Source organism: Sinohyriopsis cumingii, chromosome 10 (genome assembly GCF_028554795.1).
Source record: "Sinohyriopsis cumingii isolate HCF-2022 chromosome 10, ASM2855479v2, whole genome shotgun sequence".
NCBI classification, from domain to species: domain Eukaryota; kingdom Metazoa; phylum Mollusca; class Bivalvia; order Unionida; family Unionidae; genus Sinohyriopsis; species Sinohyriopsis cumingii.
Genome location: NC_142970.1, coordinates 58,799,579 through 58,813,923, shown reverse-complemented (window position 1 = coordinate 58,813,923; position 14,345 = coordinate 58,799,579). Strand labels below are relative to the sequence as shown.

General features: G+C 32.5%; 1 protein-coding gene and 1 pseudogene across 4 annotated transcripts in view; one reads left to right on the top strand and one right to left on the bottom strand.

Annotated features, from left to right (window-relative positions):
• The window catches only part of LOC149790206 (epidermal growth factor receptor-like), a 320,772-nt gene that overhangs the window by 77,268 nt on the left and 229,159 nt on the right, over positions 1-14,345 (top strand). The gene's annotated exons all lie outside the window — the stretch shown is intronic.
• On the bottom strand, positions 2,866-4,585 carry LOC149790207 (uncharacterized; annotated as a pseudogene).

Below are 14,345 nucleotides of genomic sequence, written 5' to 3'. Positions count from 1 at the left end.
CTCTTTACAGGTTTCAAATCCAATTTGTGTGTTTCTCCAAAGGTTCTTCGTATTAAATTAGTTACATACATGAATCAGCCATGATATTGAACGATACCCTTTTAAACAGGCATATATATTCAAGGCAACCCAATTTAATGCCGTGGGGTAGACGACCAAATCGCTTGACGAAACGTTCAGTATTTTTCTAAGGTGCCAGATAATGCTATACGTCTTGAGATATAAATAAGAAAAGAACATCTACTCAGACAGCATGCACCAATTACTTTATTTTACGAACATCAAGCACTGTGCCAGCTAACATTATGGCTCTATGTATAAGGTATGGGCAGTTATGATGATTACCAGCTGTTTCATCAAGGGCACGTTTTATTTAATTTGCTGCAGTAATGAAGGGTGGGCCTTGACTGTCAATTAAGTCACTATAAATAGTACGATTTAAGCGTCTTTAAATTTACTGAGTTATTAAATTGTCTACATTGTTCAGTTTTTTTTGCGAATTAATCAGTCCTGAATGAAAACGGTGGTTCTTCATGGTCTTCACCTTGAAACGATTTTCGTTGCTTTGGTTTCCATGGTAATTTCAGTTTTGGTTTCCACGATAACTTCGATAACAAGGTGCTTCATATGCCTTAATGGTTATGAAAATTTCCGGTTACTATGACATTGCTGTTACTAGCACTTGCAGATGAAGTTCCAATGACTTTTTCTTACACTCAGAGGCATGGAGTATATTGTACTCAGAGGCATGGAGTTCATTAATAATAACTATTATTACACTCAGAGACATGGAGTTCATTACTAGTGAGTATAATTACACTCAGATCCATGGAACTCAATGCTAGTGAGTATAATTACACTCAGAGCCATGTAACTCATTTCTAGTGAGTATTACACTCAGAGCAATGGAATCATTTCTAGTGGGTATTATTACACTCAGAGCCATGGAGTTCATTTCTAGTGAGTATAATTACACTCAGAGCCATGGAACTCATTGCTAGTGAGTATAATTACACTCAGAGCCATGGAACTCATTTCTAGTAAGTATAATTACACTCAGAGCCATGGAGTTCATTGCTAGTGAGTATATTACACTCAGAGCCATGGAGTTCATTGCTAGTGAGTATGATACACTCAGAGCCATGGAGTTCATTGCTAGTTAGTATATTACACTCAGAGCCATGGAGTTTATTGCTAGTGAGTATAATTACACTCTTAGCCGTGGAGTTCATTGCTAATGAGTATAATACACTCAGAGACGTTGCTAGTGAGTATTACTACACTCAGAGCCATGGACTTCATTACTAATTATTACAGTAACACCTAGAATGAAATTTAAGCTTTAGTAAAATTCAAATCACTGATGACGGACATTTTCTTTATAAAACAAAATGAATAAAAGATGGCTTGAAAATCCCAAAACAAAAAAGATCTAATTAACATCCCCAAATAAAAGTGTTTTCTACGAAAAACAGAAAATTTCTTAAAAACTGAGATTGAGTCGAGACATGGATTTTTAAAAAAAAAAATTAAGTTTTCTTTGTTAAAAATCTGTATGCACGTATAACCAATGAATTATTACGCTCTTTGATAAACCTGTTCCAGATCTCACGAAGACGTGAATCCTGTTTTGACAGAAGCTCTCGCCTATCGAATTTCCGTAAGGAAGTGTCATGTATTTGCCAGTCTGATGATATGGTTAAAGCATGAAATGTTTACTCTTTTTACAAAAGATTAAAAAATTAAACAGTTAAAAATGGTAAATACTAAAAACGTGGAATATTTAAATGCGTTTGACTATATTTTGTACATTTGTTGTGTTAACACGCAGTACTACGCGTTGTTCAGATGCAACTGGGGGGGGTCAGCCGTCGGCCGCTTATACCCTTGAGGAAAAAAAAAAACACGCTTACGTATCCGATACTTTAAAAGATCACAGTTATTAGTAGTTCCAATCACGCTCTGCCTTAATTGATTTCTCTGTATAAAATGTGCACATAATACTTAGTTTTAGAAATAAAAACAAACATCCAAGCACGATCATGATATTAAGTGTGTGCTTAACATTAATTGTGTGCTTAACTTGTATTAATGACTTCATTGCCACTGAGTTTCTGCAAGTGCAAGTTTAAAAGAAAATAATCGCCATATGTGCTCATTTTCATTGAAAGAATACATTCACTACCGTACAACATGACAGGGCATAAAACTTTGAGGCTTAACAGCACAGTGCCATTTATATATATGTTACTTTATTTCGTACTAATTCTCCATTCACCTTGACGTTGGATTAGATTGTTATCGTGTTGCAAGACCCTACATGGTTACATAGATGAGTCACAGCAAATTTGACAGTAAAAGTCCAAAGGGTATAACTGTCTGTAAATAACAGTACATACGTGTACAACTGTCTGTAAATAACAGTGCATACGTGTACAACTGTCTGTAAATAACAGTACATACGTGTACAACTGTCTGTAAATAACAGTACATACGTGTACAACTGTAAATAACAGTACATACGTGTATAACTGTCTGTAAATAACAGTACATACGTGCATAACTGTCTGTAAATAACAGTACATATGTGTACAACTGTCAGTAAATAACAGTACATACATGTATAACTGTCTGTAAATAACAGTGCATACGTGTACAACTGTCTGTAAATAACAGTGCATACGTGTACAACTGTCTGTAAATAACAGTACTATAACTGTCTGTAAATAACAGTACACACGTGTACAACTGTCTGTAAATAACAGTGCATACGTGTACAACTGTCTGTAAATAACAGTACATACGTGTATAACTGTCTGTAAATAACAGTACATACGTGTACAACTGTCTGTAAATAACTGCATACGTGTACAACTGTCTGTAAATAACAGTACATACGTGTATAACTGTCTGTAAATAACAGTACACACGTGTACAACTGTCTGTAAATAACAGTACATACGTGCGCGCACACACACACACACACAGAGCATAGTCACTTTCAAGTCCCTTTTTGGGAGGAAAGAACTACTTTATAAAGTATATGTACTTTAAGAGACGTTTCTAAAACATTCTGTATTTGCTTGTACGTGATCTGAAGATAAGCATGTAGATTCGGTTTAAGTAGGATTATTGTGCAAAAAGTGAAGAACATATTGAACTTAGCGAAATAAGAAATATTCCGCGTGATGTCATTCTACCAGTGTTGTCTCTGCACTGATTCGTCGTTATATACGGACACTGCATAAAGATAAGACGAGTTTCAAAAATGTATAGTGTGGTTAGCAACTTGCATAGACTGAAGTGTCGTTAACAACTTGCATGAACTAAAGTGTCGTTAACAACCTACACAAAGGTGTGGTTAATAAATTACACAGATAAGTGTAATTAATAACATATACATACATAAGTGTAGTTAATAACTTACACAGACGTAAGTGTAGTTAATAACATATGCATACATACGTGTAGTTAATAAAATACACAGACATAAGTGTAGTTAATAACTTACACAGACATAAGTGTAGTTAATAACTTACACGATCATATTTATCGTAATAAATTACAGTGACATAAGTGTGGTTTCGTCATATTGCCACTAAAACCTTTTTATGAAGAATATTTTGGTATTATGCAAGTAGTTCTATTAGATCTAGTTCTCCAGTTTTCTCGAGTATGTGTATGAACAGATCGTATATAGTAAATACAGACTATAGACAATTGATACAGATTATAGACAGTTGATACATATTACAGACAGTAAATACAGATTATAGACAGTTGATACGTATTATAGACAGTAAATACAGATTATGAACGGTGGATACAGATTATAGACAGTTGATACAGAATATAGACAGTAAATACAGATTATATATATACTAAATACAGATACAGATTAAATACAGTAAATACAGATTATAGGCAAATGAGACAGATTATAGACAGTTAGGACCGATTATAGACAATTAAGACAGATTATAAACAGTGAATACAGATTATAGATATTAAATACAGATACAGATTAAATACAGTAAATACAGATTATAGACAAATGAGACAGATTATAGACAGTCAATACAGATTATAGATATTAAATACAGAGACAGATTGTAGACAGTTGATACAGATTATAGATAGGAAATACAGATTATCGACAGTAAACAGAGATTATAGACAATAAGTATAGATTATAGATAATTAAGACAGATTATAGACAGTAAATACAGATTATAAATATTAAATACAGATACAGATTATAGACAGTTGATACAGATTATAGATAGGAAATACAGATTATAGACAGCAAATACAGATTATGTATATATTAAATACAGATACAGATTATAGACAGTTGATACAGATTATAGACAGTTGATACAGATTATAGATAGGAAATACAGATTATAGACAGTAAATACAGATTATAGACAGTAATACAGATTATAGACAGTAAATACAGATTATAGACAGTACATACAGATTATGTATATATTAAATACAGATCCAATTATAGACAGTTGATACAGATTATAGATAGAAAATACAGATTATAGACAGTAAATACAGATTATAGACAGTAAATACAGATTATAGACAGTACATACAGATTATGTATATATTAAATACAGATCCAATTATAGACAGTTGATACAGATTATAGATAGAAAATACAGATTATAGACAGTAAATACAGATTATAGACAGTAAATACAGATTATAGACAGTAAATACAGATTATAGACAGTACATACAGATTATAGACAGTAAATACAGATTATAGACAGTAAATACAGATTATAGATATTATATACCTGCTACATATATATTTACAATTACGATACATGCATGCTGCATATATACTTACAACTACATGGTTTTAATTTTATAGCAAAACATATATAGATAGTTATTACACCAGGAACAGAATTAATACCAGCATGTAATTACTTGTATCACGGTATGCAATAGTTTGTTGACTCATAGAATATGGCTCTTCAGGTTGAAGGTTACAAAAGACTTCATAACGCAGCGACAACCGTGCTTTCTATCGTCCGTTTAGTATCATGCGTCATCCATTCTCTGTCAGGTACCGTGCGTCATCCGTTCTCGGTCAATATATCAATTGTGTCTTATATTGTTTTTAATTACATTCTCGTTTTCCAGTTTTTATTGTTAAGAAATGGCGATAATCACTCAAGTACCGGTCGGGTCCATTTATAATTAGTTTTCTGATAAGTTATATTTGCTTCAGTTTTTTTGCAAGAAACAACTAAACAAAAAAAAATCTGTTACTTTTCTACAAAAATTTACATGAATCATTTGTGTGAGTAGTAGTAACTGGCTTTGTGATTTACTTAAAAAAGACCAAGCCTTCCTTTAGGAAGTATGGCATGATAAGTTTTAGGAAGTAGTACTTACTACGTTTTGGACTATATACCAAATAATGCAAATTAAAATTAGTTTGCATTAGGAACGTCGTTCCTGGAAAACAAATACATTTGTCAAGAAATATACCTTTGACTTTTGTAGCTAACCTAGGTGCAAGATATCACTGCAGGCATTTCAGTAACGTAAATATAAATGTAAAAAACACACCTGTGATATATCTCTGCATATTTTCATATTCCTTGTGATTCATCGTCCGTCATATTCCAGTGACTGCAATTAGATCTCATAAAATGGTGTATAACTGCCTAGTTTTCTGTAGGGATTGACTTATTTTTTTTTATTTATTTTTGTTTTAGTAAGGAAATTTGTTGTCTTTCTTTTCACTTTCAGACTGGACTATCAGTTACCATGACAAATAACGACAGGTTTCCCTTCGCACAAGAAATATGAACAAAACCTTTTGTTCGATTTAATTTCTTATACAGTTTGTTCGTACTTGAGTTTAAGTCGATTTCAGTCGTTTTTATCTCAATCTGTGTCGCTATCTGTCAGTTTCTCAGTAATTTTGTTGCATTTTCTTCACTCGTAAAAAGGTAGTGGACATTTTTACATGTGGTCAAATCTTAACATTTAAAGAAATTCATCAACAACAAAAGACAATGTCATTAAAACTATAAGAAAAATCTATATTTTGGAATCTTCTTTTCATTCTTTAGGCGTTACATTTTGAATTTCAGTTATTGTTTTCCTTTTCACATACTTCACATTTGAAGTTACATAAGTGAATTTAATTTATCAAGTATTTAAGACACATGAACTAGTTAGTATATAATGGATCATCGAAGAATATAAACTTTGCAGTATTCCTGAATCTCAATAATACAAATGACCCTTATTATATTAATGAATCTGCTGTCATTATTAGGAACTGGGGTTGTGTCACGCTTAATATAACTTCTCTACGAGGTCCTCTTTGGAAAAGACAGGGGAAAAAAAAGAAAGACCCCCCCCCACGAGTTACCATGCTAAGCCTTCGCTACCTTGACCCTAGGCTCAGCTAAAAGAAAATCTTCTGAATAACACGTCTTTTGCTTACCACGTGAGAAGCAGATCTAATTTCTTTTCTTTTTTAATTTTAAAATATGATTGTTACAGTATTAGAATATGAATGTTACAATATTAGAATATGAATGTTGCAACATATTAGAGTATGATTGTTACAATATTGGAATATGATTATTACAATATTAGAAGATGAATGATGAATGTTGCAACATATTAGAGTATGATTGTTACAATTTTAGAGGATTATTACAATATTAGAATTTGAGTATTACAATATTAGAAGATGATTATTACAACATTAGATGATGAATGATGAATGTTGCAACATATTAGAGTATGATTGTTATAATATTAGAGGATTATTACAATATTAGAATTTGAGTGTTACAATATTAGAAGATGATTATTACAACATTAGATGATGAATGATGAATGTTGCAACATATTAGAGTATGATTGTTATAATATTAGAGGATTATTACAATATTAGAATTTGAGTATTACAATATTAGAAGATGATTATTACAATATATTAGATGATGAATGATGAATGTTGCAACATATTAGAGTATGATTGTTATAATTTTAGAGGATTATTACAATATTAGAATTTGAGTGTTACAATATTAAAAGATGATTATTACAATATATTAGATGATGAATGATGAATGTTGCAACATATTAGAGTATGATTGTTACAATTTTAGAGGATTATTACAATATTAGAATTTGAGTATTACAATATTAGAAGATGATTATTACAATATATTAGATGATGAATGATGAATGTTGCAACATATTAGAGTATGATTGTTATAATTTTAGAGGATTATTACAATATTAGAATTTGAGTATTACAGTATTAGAATTTGAGTATTACAATATTAGAATTTGAGTATTACAGTATTAGAAGATGAATGATGAATGTTGCAACATATTAGAGTATGATTGTTACAATTTTAGAATAAGATTGTTACGCTAATAGAATATGAATGCTACAAGATATTCGAATATGATTGTTACAGCGTTAGAATTTCATTATTACAATATCAAATATGAATGTTATAGGCCTATAACAAAATGTGACAATGGTCTAGAAAAACATTTCAATCCAGAATTAAAGAATTGTTGATTTTGAATAACTTTACTTTGGAAAACTGCTAGAACTGCAGACATTTCAGGTTCTTTTGTACCACTGTTTTCTTTTAAAACTTGCAAAAATATGTATCTGCAAAATGTCACCCTCCTCCCATGTGTTTGGATCTTGCGTTTTGAGTTCAGTTTTATGCTTCGAATTTTTTTGACGAGTATGGAGCCTGACCTTAATATCATGCAGACCATGGGATGAATTTGAACTTTAATTCGTCACTGAGTTTGCGCTTTACTTTATGGTTGAGTTTGAGTTATGCTTTGGTAATGAATTTGATATATGCTTTGAAACAATTTAAAACAGTGTCGAAACGGCTTGTTTTTTTATATACGTTTAGTGAGTTTTGATTGACCGTGATTAAGGCTCGGTTATTTTAAGTGTAATCTGTTGCGTGAAAGAGTAAGGTAGAGCTCGATGAGATCCGTCACTGATGACACTCTTCGCTTAGGTGGTCGATATCTGATGTGCATCTCACATTTGTAGCTCTTTTACCCGAGGCCAGGACTGTAAAACAGAAATGCTGTTAGGTTTAGTTTTCTGTAAATATCAAACTGCAGCAAACTGGAGCTGAGTAAAAACTTATATGTAAAATCGATGTCGAAACTTGTTAACACTTTCCAGTCACTCTACGACTGAGTTGACGATAACAGAAATCATGATGTAAAAAATATGTAACATTCTCCATTCGCTCTTACCGCTGAGTAAACCTTATCAGGAATCACGATGTCGAAAATTCTGTATCAGGAATCACGATGTCGAAGCTTCTGTAACACTTTCAAATCACTCTTACCACTGAGTTAACCGTATCAGGAATCACGATGTCGAAGCTTCTGTAACACTCTCAAATCACTCTTATCACTGCGTTAACCGTACCAGGAATCACGATGTCGAAGCTTCTGTAACACTCTCAAATCACTCTTGCTGCCTAGTTTAAGACAGGAATCAAAATGTTTTATCTATACCAAGTGCTTCTAGACAAGAAATGTAAATTAAAAGAACGCATCTATAGTTCTGGTTAAAAGTAGCTTGTTCGTGTAGAATACCGACAAAAGCTAAGTAATTTATCGTATAAAATAAGACATGTTATGGAGAATAGAATTGCATAGTTATTCCCTTGTGGTCTGGTGTATAAATCTTGTTTTTATTTTAAGGCGAGGAAAATCTATATAAAGGATGATGTGCTTCATTTAAGTTAAAATCAAACCATAATCTCACTTTTTTAAAGCACTTTTGCTTTTAAACTGTTTGGATAATTTATACAAAATATACCAAAACAATTTGACAATGCTCAGCCAGACCTTTGGGTGAAAAAGAATCCTCTTTTGGGGCAATCTGCATTTATTACAGTTCATTGCCGTCTGTCTTGACCGTAGACAAGTCAGAAAAGCAAATTTTAAATATATGTTAAGGATTATGTGTTACCTTTCTTTTATTTTACAACATTTTACAGAAATAAAACATTTTCATGTTTTGTCTTGTACTTCATATTTACATTTATTTGAAAGGTTTATCATCGTATTTTTTTTTTGCAATCCATTTTTACTATTTTTCGAACTTTGTCTTTTGTTGGTGCCATTTAGCCGCGATTGTGCTGGTGTCCTTAAAATGCTAGTATTACTAACGTACGTGTTTAAAGTTAATATCGTACGTGATGCGAAGGAAAGGTTTCTCCAGGTGTTTTATTGCGCTTCTTGTTAATAACTTTGGCCACGGAAGTTTTGAATTCCATGAATTGTTCTTCTGTATATGTGCCTGCCATAAGCGGGGCGCGTTAGATTGTTATGTACGTGCGCCTGTCCGTCCGCAACTGTTTCCAATTTCATTTATTTGTGTCTGGCTTGCAAATGGGGTATGGAATACAACTATCGATTTTGGTGTCAAGAGGGTCAAAGGTCAAGGTCACTGGCTGAAAGAAGACAAATAACATTTTGGTTCTAGACAATGTACATTGATCAACGTTTGTTGAACGTTTACACTTTAGCTTGGGGAAAAAGACAAATGATATTCGGGTTAAAAGGTCAGGGTCATTTTGTCTCCAATAAAAATAGGTTTTGCATGATAACGTTGGTTCTAGGGTAAGTTCCTTGATCTGTCGTTGTGATAATACAGAGTCCTATACATTATGGGATCAAAAAGTCAGCTGTCATGGTGATGGAAAGTCTAATAATACAAAAAATGTTGTTTTTTTTTCCACAGTAAGGTGAGTTAGAGAACGCTTACCTTGACCAAAGGTTCATATCACCGCCATGTAGGGTCTGACCTACCACCGCCAGGTTTTTTTTCCTACAGATTATTTTTATTTACACCAGTGCCCCTAACCAACTCAAACAGGCAATCACACCTTCAATTTCTATTTAAGTTGTTGGCCAAAAAGCTCATTTCGTAAATATTAGTGAAAGTGAGAGAAAAAATAAAAATCCAATTTTGTTGGCCCAGGTTCTACACAGAATATTTATGAGTACTTGTATATTCAATGCTTTACGTACATGTAGTATTCTCATTGCTGAATAATTTGCACACTTTACACGCAGAATATTACTTGAAGCGTATATAATTGAATGCGTACTTAACATATTTGTACATAATGATTTATAGAGTTGTTTTCTTTTTATTTTACAGGTAAGTGCCATTCTGGAAGCTGCGCTGTTAGGTGAGGCACACCGAGTGGTTTCATATCATTTGGTATTTTAAAAAAAAAAACTTTATAAAGGAAGAAAGTGTGCATTCATGGGGAATATGCATGCAGGTTTGACGGTATGAAGGTCTGAGAGGGTTATCAAATTTTAACACTCCTTTCTTTCCAATGAAAGTTGGAGATGGAAAAATACCAGGACGTTGTTGGCTTAGAAAGTTTTGCGCAGAATTTTCATGTGTTAGATGTTTGTGGAACGGGCAGTGTTACATAATAATCATGAAGTATAATGCGTACAATATCCGCATAACAATCATGGAGTAAACTGCGTATAATACTCGCATAATGATCATGAAATATATTACGTGTTATAGACGCATACTAATCATTAAGTATACTGCGTATATTGCACACATAATAATCATAAAGCATATTGTGTAGTACGAACGCATAATAATCCTGAAGTATATTGCCTACAATACACGCTGAAAAGAGGAAGATTCGCAGAGCGTGTCTCTGCTCCGTGCTTTAAATACACAGTATAGACAGCCTAATTACACCAGACAATTAAAAGACAGGACAATAATGAACGATGACCTTATTAGATAAAATAATGATGACACAGATCATGTTCTTAGATAATAAATAAATAAGTAAATAGAAAACATTCGAAAAAGAAGATGATAAAACAGGTTTAGTTTTAAGATAGAACCAAACAACAAAGATTCGAAAAAGAACGATAAAATATATCTAGTTCTGAGGTAGAACCAAACAACAAAGATTAGATATTCACAGTTAATCTCGTTTGAATTGGTGATTTGTTAAACATTTCTGATAAATATAATTAATGTTAGGACTTTTTAAACATTTATGAGACCTAATTAATGTTAGAATTTTTAAAAACTTTTAGGAGACATATAGTTACTGTTAGGACTTTGTAGACATTTTTGAAGCATATAATTTCCTGTTGGGACTTTATAAATATTCATGAGACATACAATTACTATTAGGAATGATTGCTTGTAATGTGTTAGAGAAATTTTACTTTAAAAAAAAAAAGATAATTTGAATAGTTAAGGGTCCAGGCAATTCAGAATGACTGTAATAATTTTAGGCTGGTTTGCATGTTGAATGTTTCTCCAGTTAAGGTCATTACACAGAAACGTTTGGGCAAAAATATTCAATCACTAATTGCCTATCAAGTAATAGAGCAATCTGATTACAATCGGATCTCTACTGTCCTACCTGACAATTTGACAGCGAGCGTTTAAGGGTCATGTTCTGGTGACCTTCATTCGGCACACATCGATGCTCTTCATACTACTTAGACTCCCAGACGTCAAGATATAAGACTTTATCTAATATTCGGATAAAATTAGTTATTATGGTAATAACAGGTCACTAGAACATGACCCCTAAGCAGTCATTGTTAAGATCTTCGCGTGGGGCAGTGGAGATCTGACGTTCATTTTACAAAGCATAAAGAAGATTGTATCACGTCGTTTTCTGCACTGAAAGCATGACCTTGGAAATTGGTCGTTAGTCACTAACGACTTATAAAAGTCTTGTATACTTTTTAAAAAAATGAAAATAATTTTCTTGGTACAGAAGACTTTTATTGCAGCTATTAAAATTGTTAGGATGTTATTTAATATGAGACAGAAGTCGCAATCGCGTCATTTTGACGCCAGCCCCCCCCCCCCCCCCCGGCAGACTATGTTAAGACCCAGCGAACAGATCTCCACACTGCAGACATCGTAACAATATGACTGAAAAATTGTTAAAGCTATGTTAAAAATCCAAATCACACACACACACATACACACACTCACACTCACACCCTCTCTCTGTCTGTCTGTCTCTGTCTGTCTCTCTCTCTCTCTCAGTCCATACTCATGTTTCTACACATCTGCATCCAGACATTCGTGTGTGTGCTTATTGTATTATTCCTTGGACTAAATTAACATACGATGAACTTTGCCTGTGGCTTTTCCTTAATGCTCTCAATTACTCCACCTTTTATTGTCAGTTTTATTATTATTGTCGGTGCATCTGGTCCCACGCCTTTTAGTTTAGAAATTGTCATTAATGTGTGCGCGTCTCGTCTGACATCTATTTTGAGGTATTAACTTAGTCATTTCTATGTTTAGGTTCACTCCTGTTTGAAATATTTCCAAGAAACTAAGCAGATATTACTGACATCAGATTAATCTCTTCATATGGTTCTTTTTGCGTTGTTGTTTTCCTTCTTCCAGAGATAGGTATTTTTAGGTCTTAAATGAAAGCAACATGTATGATAGTTATTTCAAATCATTTGGAAGCTGGGCATATGTGGCCTATGGACACATGGCTGCTTATAAAGAAAGAAGTTAATTCTTATGGTGAACTGTGTCTCCGGCACTTGCAGTACGAACCAGTTTTACTGTATATCAAATAAATTGTTTTCCTTGCATTATAATATATCGACGCGTTAACGCCATTTCAATTTATCTAAAAATAGGCACGAAGATTAAGCAAATGTCAGAATATTTTTCTCTGTTTTAGTTGTTAATACATAACATGTATATTTAGTAATAGACCAAGATAAGGGCATCTATTGGCTTTGTAGTAAAAGACCAAGATAAAGGCATATATTGGCTTTGTAGTAATAGACCAAGATAAAGGCATCTATTGGTTTTGTAGTAATAGACCAAGATAAAGGCATCTATTGGTTTTGTAGTAATAGACCAAGATAAAGGCATATATTGGCTTTGTAGTAATAGATCAAGATAAAGGCATATATCGGATTTGTAATAATAGACCAAGATAAAGACATATATCGGATTTGTAATAATAGACCAAGATACAGGCATCTATATTTGATTTGTAATAATACACCAAGATAAAGGCATATATTGGCTTTGTAGTAATATATCAAGATAAAGGCATATGTTGGCTTTGTAGTAATATAACAAGATAAAGGCATCTATTGGCTTTGTAGTAATATACAAAGATAAAGGCATCTATTGGCTTTGTAGTAATAGACTAAGATAAACGCATCTATTGAATTTGTAGTAATAGACCAAGATAAAGGCATCTATTGGATTTGTGATAATACACCAAGATAAAGGCATCTATTGGATTTTGTAGTAATAGACCAAGATAAACGCATCTATTGGATTGATAGTAATAGACGAAGCTGAAGTCATCTATTGGATATGTAATAATATACCAAGATAATGGCATCTATTGGATTTGTAATAATATACCAAGATAAAGGCATCTATTAGATTTGTAGTAATAGACCAAGATAAAGGCATCTATTGGATTTGTAGTAATATTCCAAGATAAAGGCATCTATTGGATTTGTAATAATACACCAATATAAAAGCATGATTTTTATTAATAGAACAAGATAAAGGCATCTACTGGATTCGTATTAATAGACCAATAAAAAGGCATCTACTAGATTCGTATTAATAGACCAAGATAAAGGCATCTGTTTGATTTTTATTAATAGAACAAGATAAAGGCATCTTCTGGATTCGTATTAATAGAACAAGATAAATGCATCTATTTGATACATATTAATAGAACAAGGTAAAGGCATCTATTTGATTCGTATTAATATTCGTATTAATATAACAAGATAAAGGCATCTACTGGATTCGTATTAATAGAACAAGATAAAGGCACCTACTGGATTCGTATTAAAAGAACAAGATAAAGGCATCTACTGGATTCGTATTAATATAACAAGATAAAGGCATCTGTTTGATTTTTATTAATAGAACAAGATAAAGGCATCTACTGGATTCGTATTAATAGAACAAGATAAAGGCATCTGCTGGATTCGTATTAATAGAACAAGATAAAGGCATCTATTTGATTCGTATTAATAGAACAAGATAAAGGCATATATTTGATTCGTATTAATAGAACAAGATAAAGGCATCTATTTGATTCGTATTAATAGAACAAGATAAAGGCATCTACTGGATTCGTATTAATAGAACAAGATAAAGGCATCTACTGGATTCGTATTAATAGAACAAGATAAAGGCATCTACTGGATTCGTATTAATAGAACAAGATAAAGGCATCTATTTGATTCGTATTAATAGAACA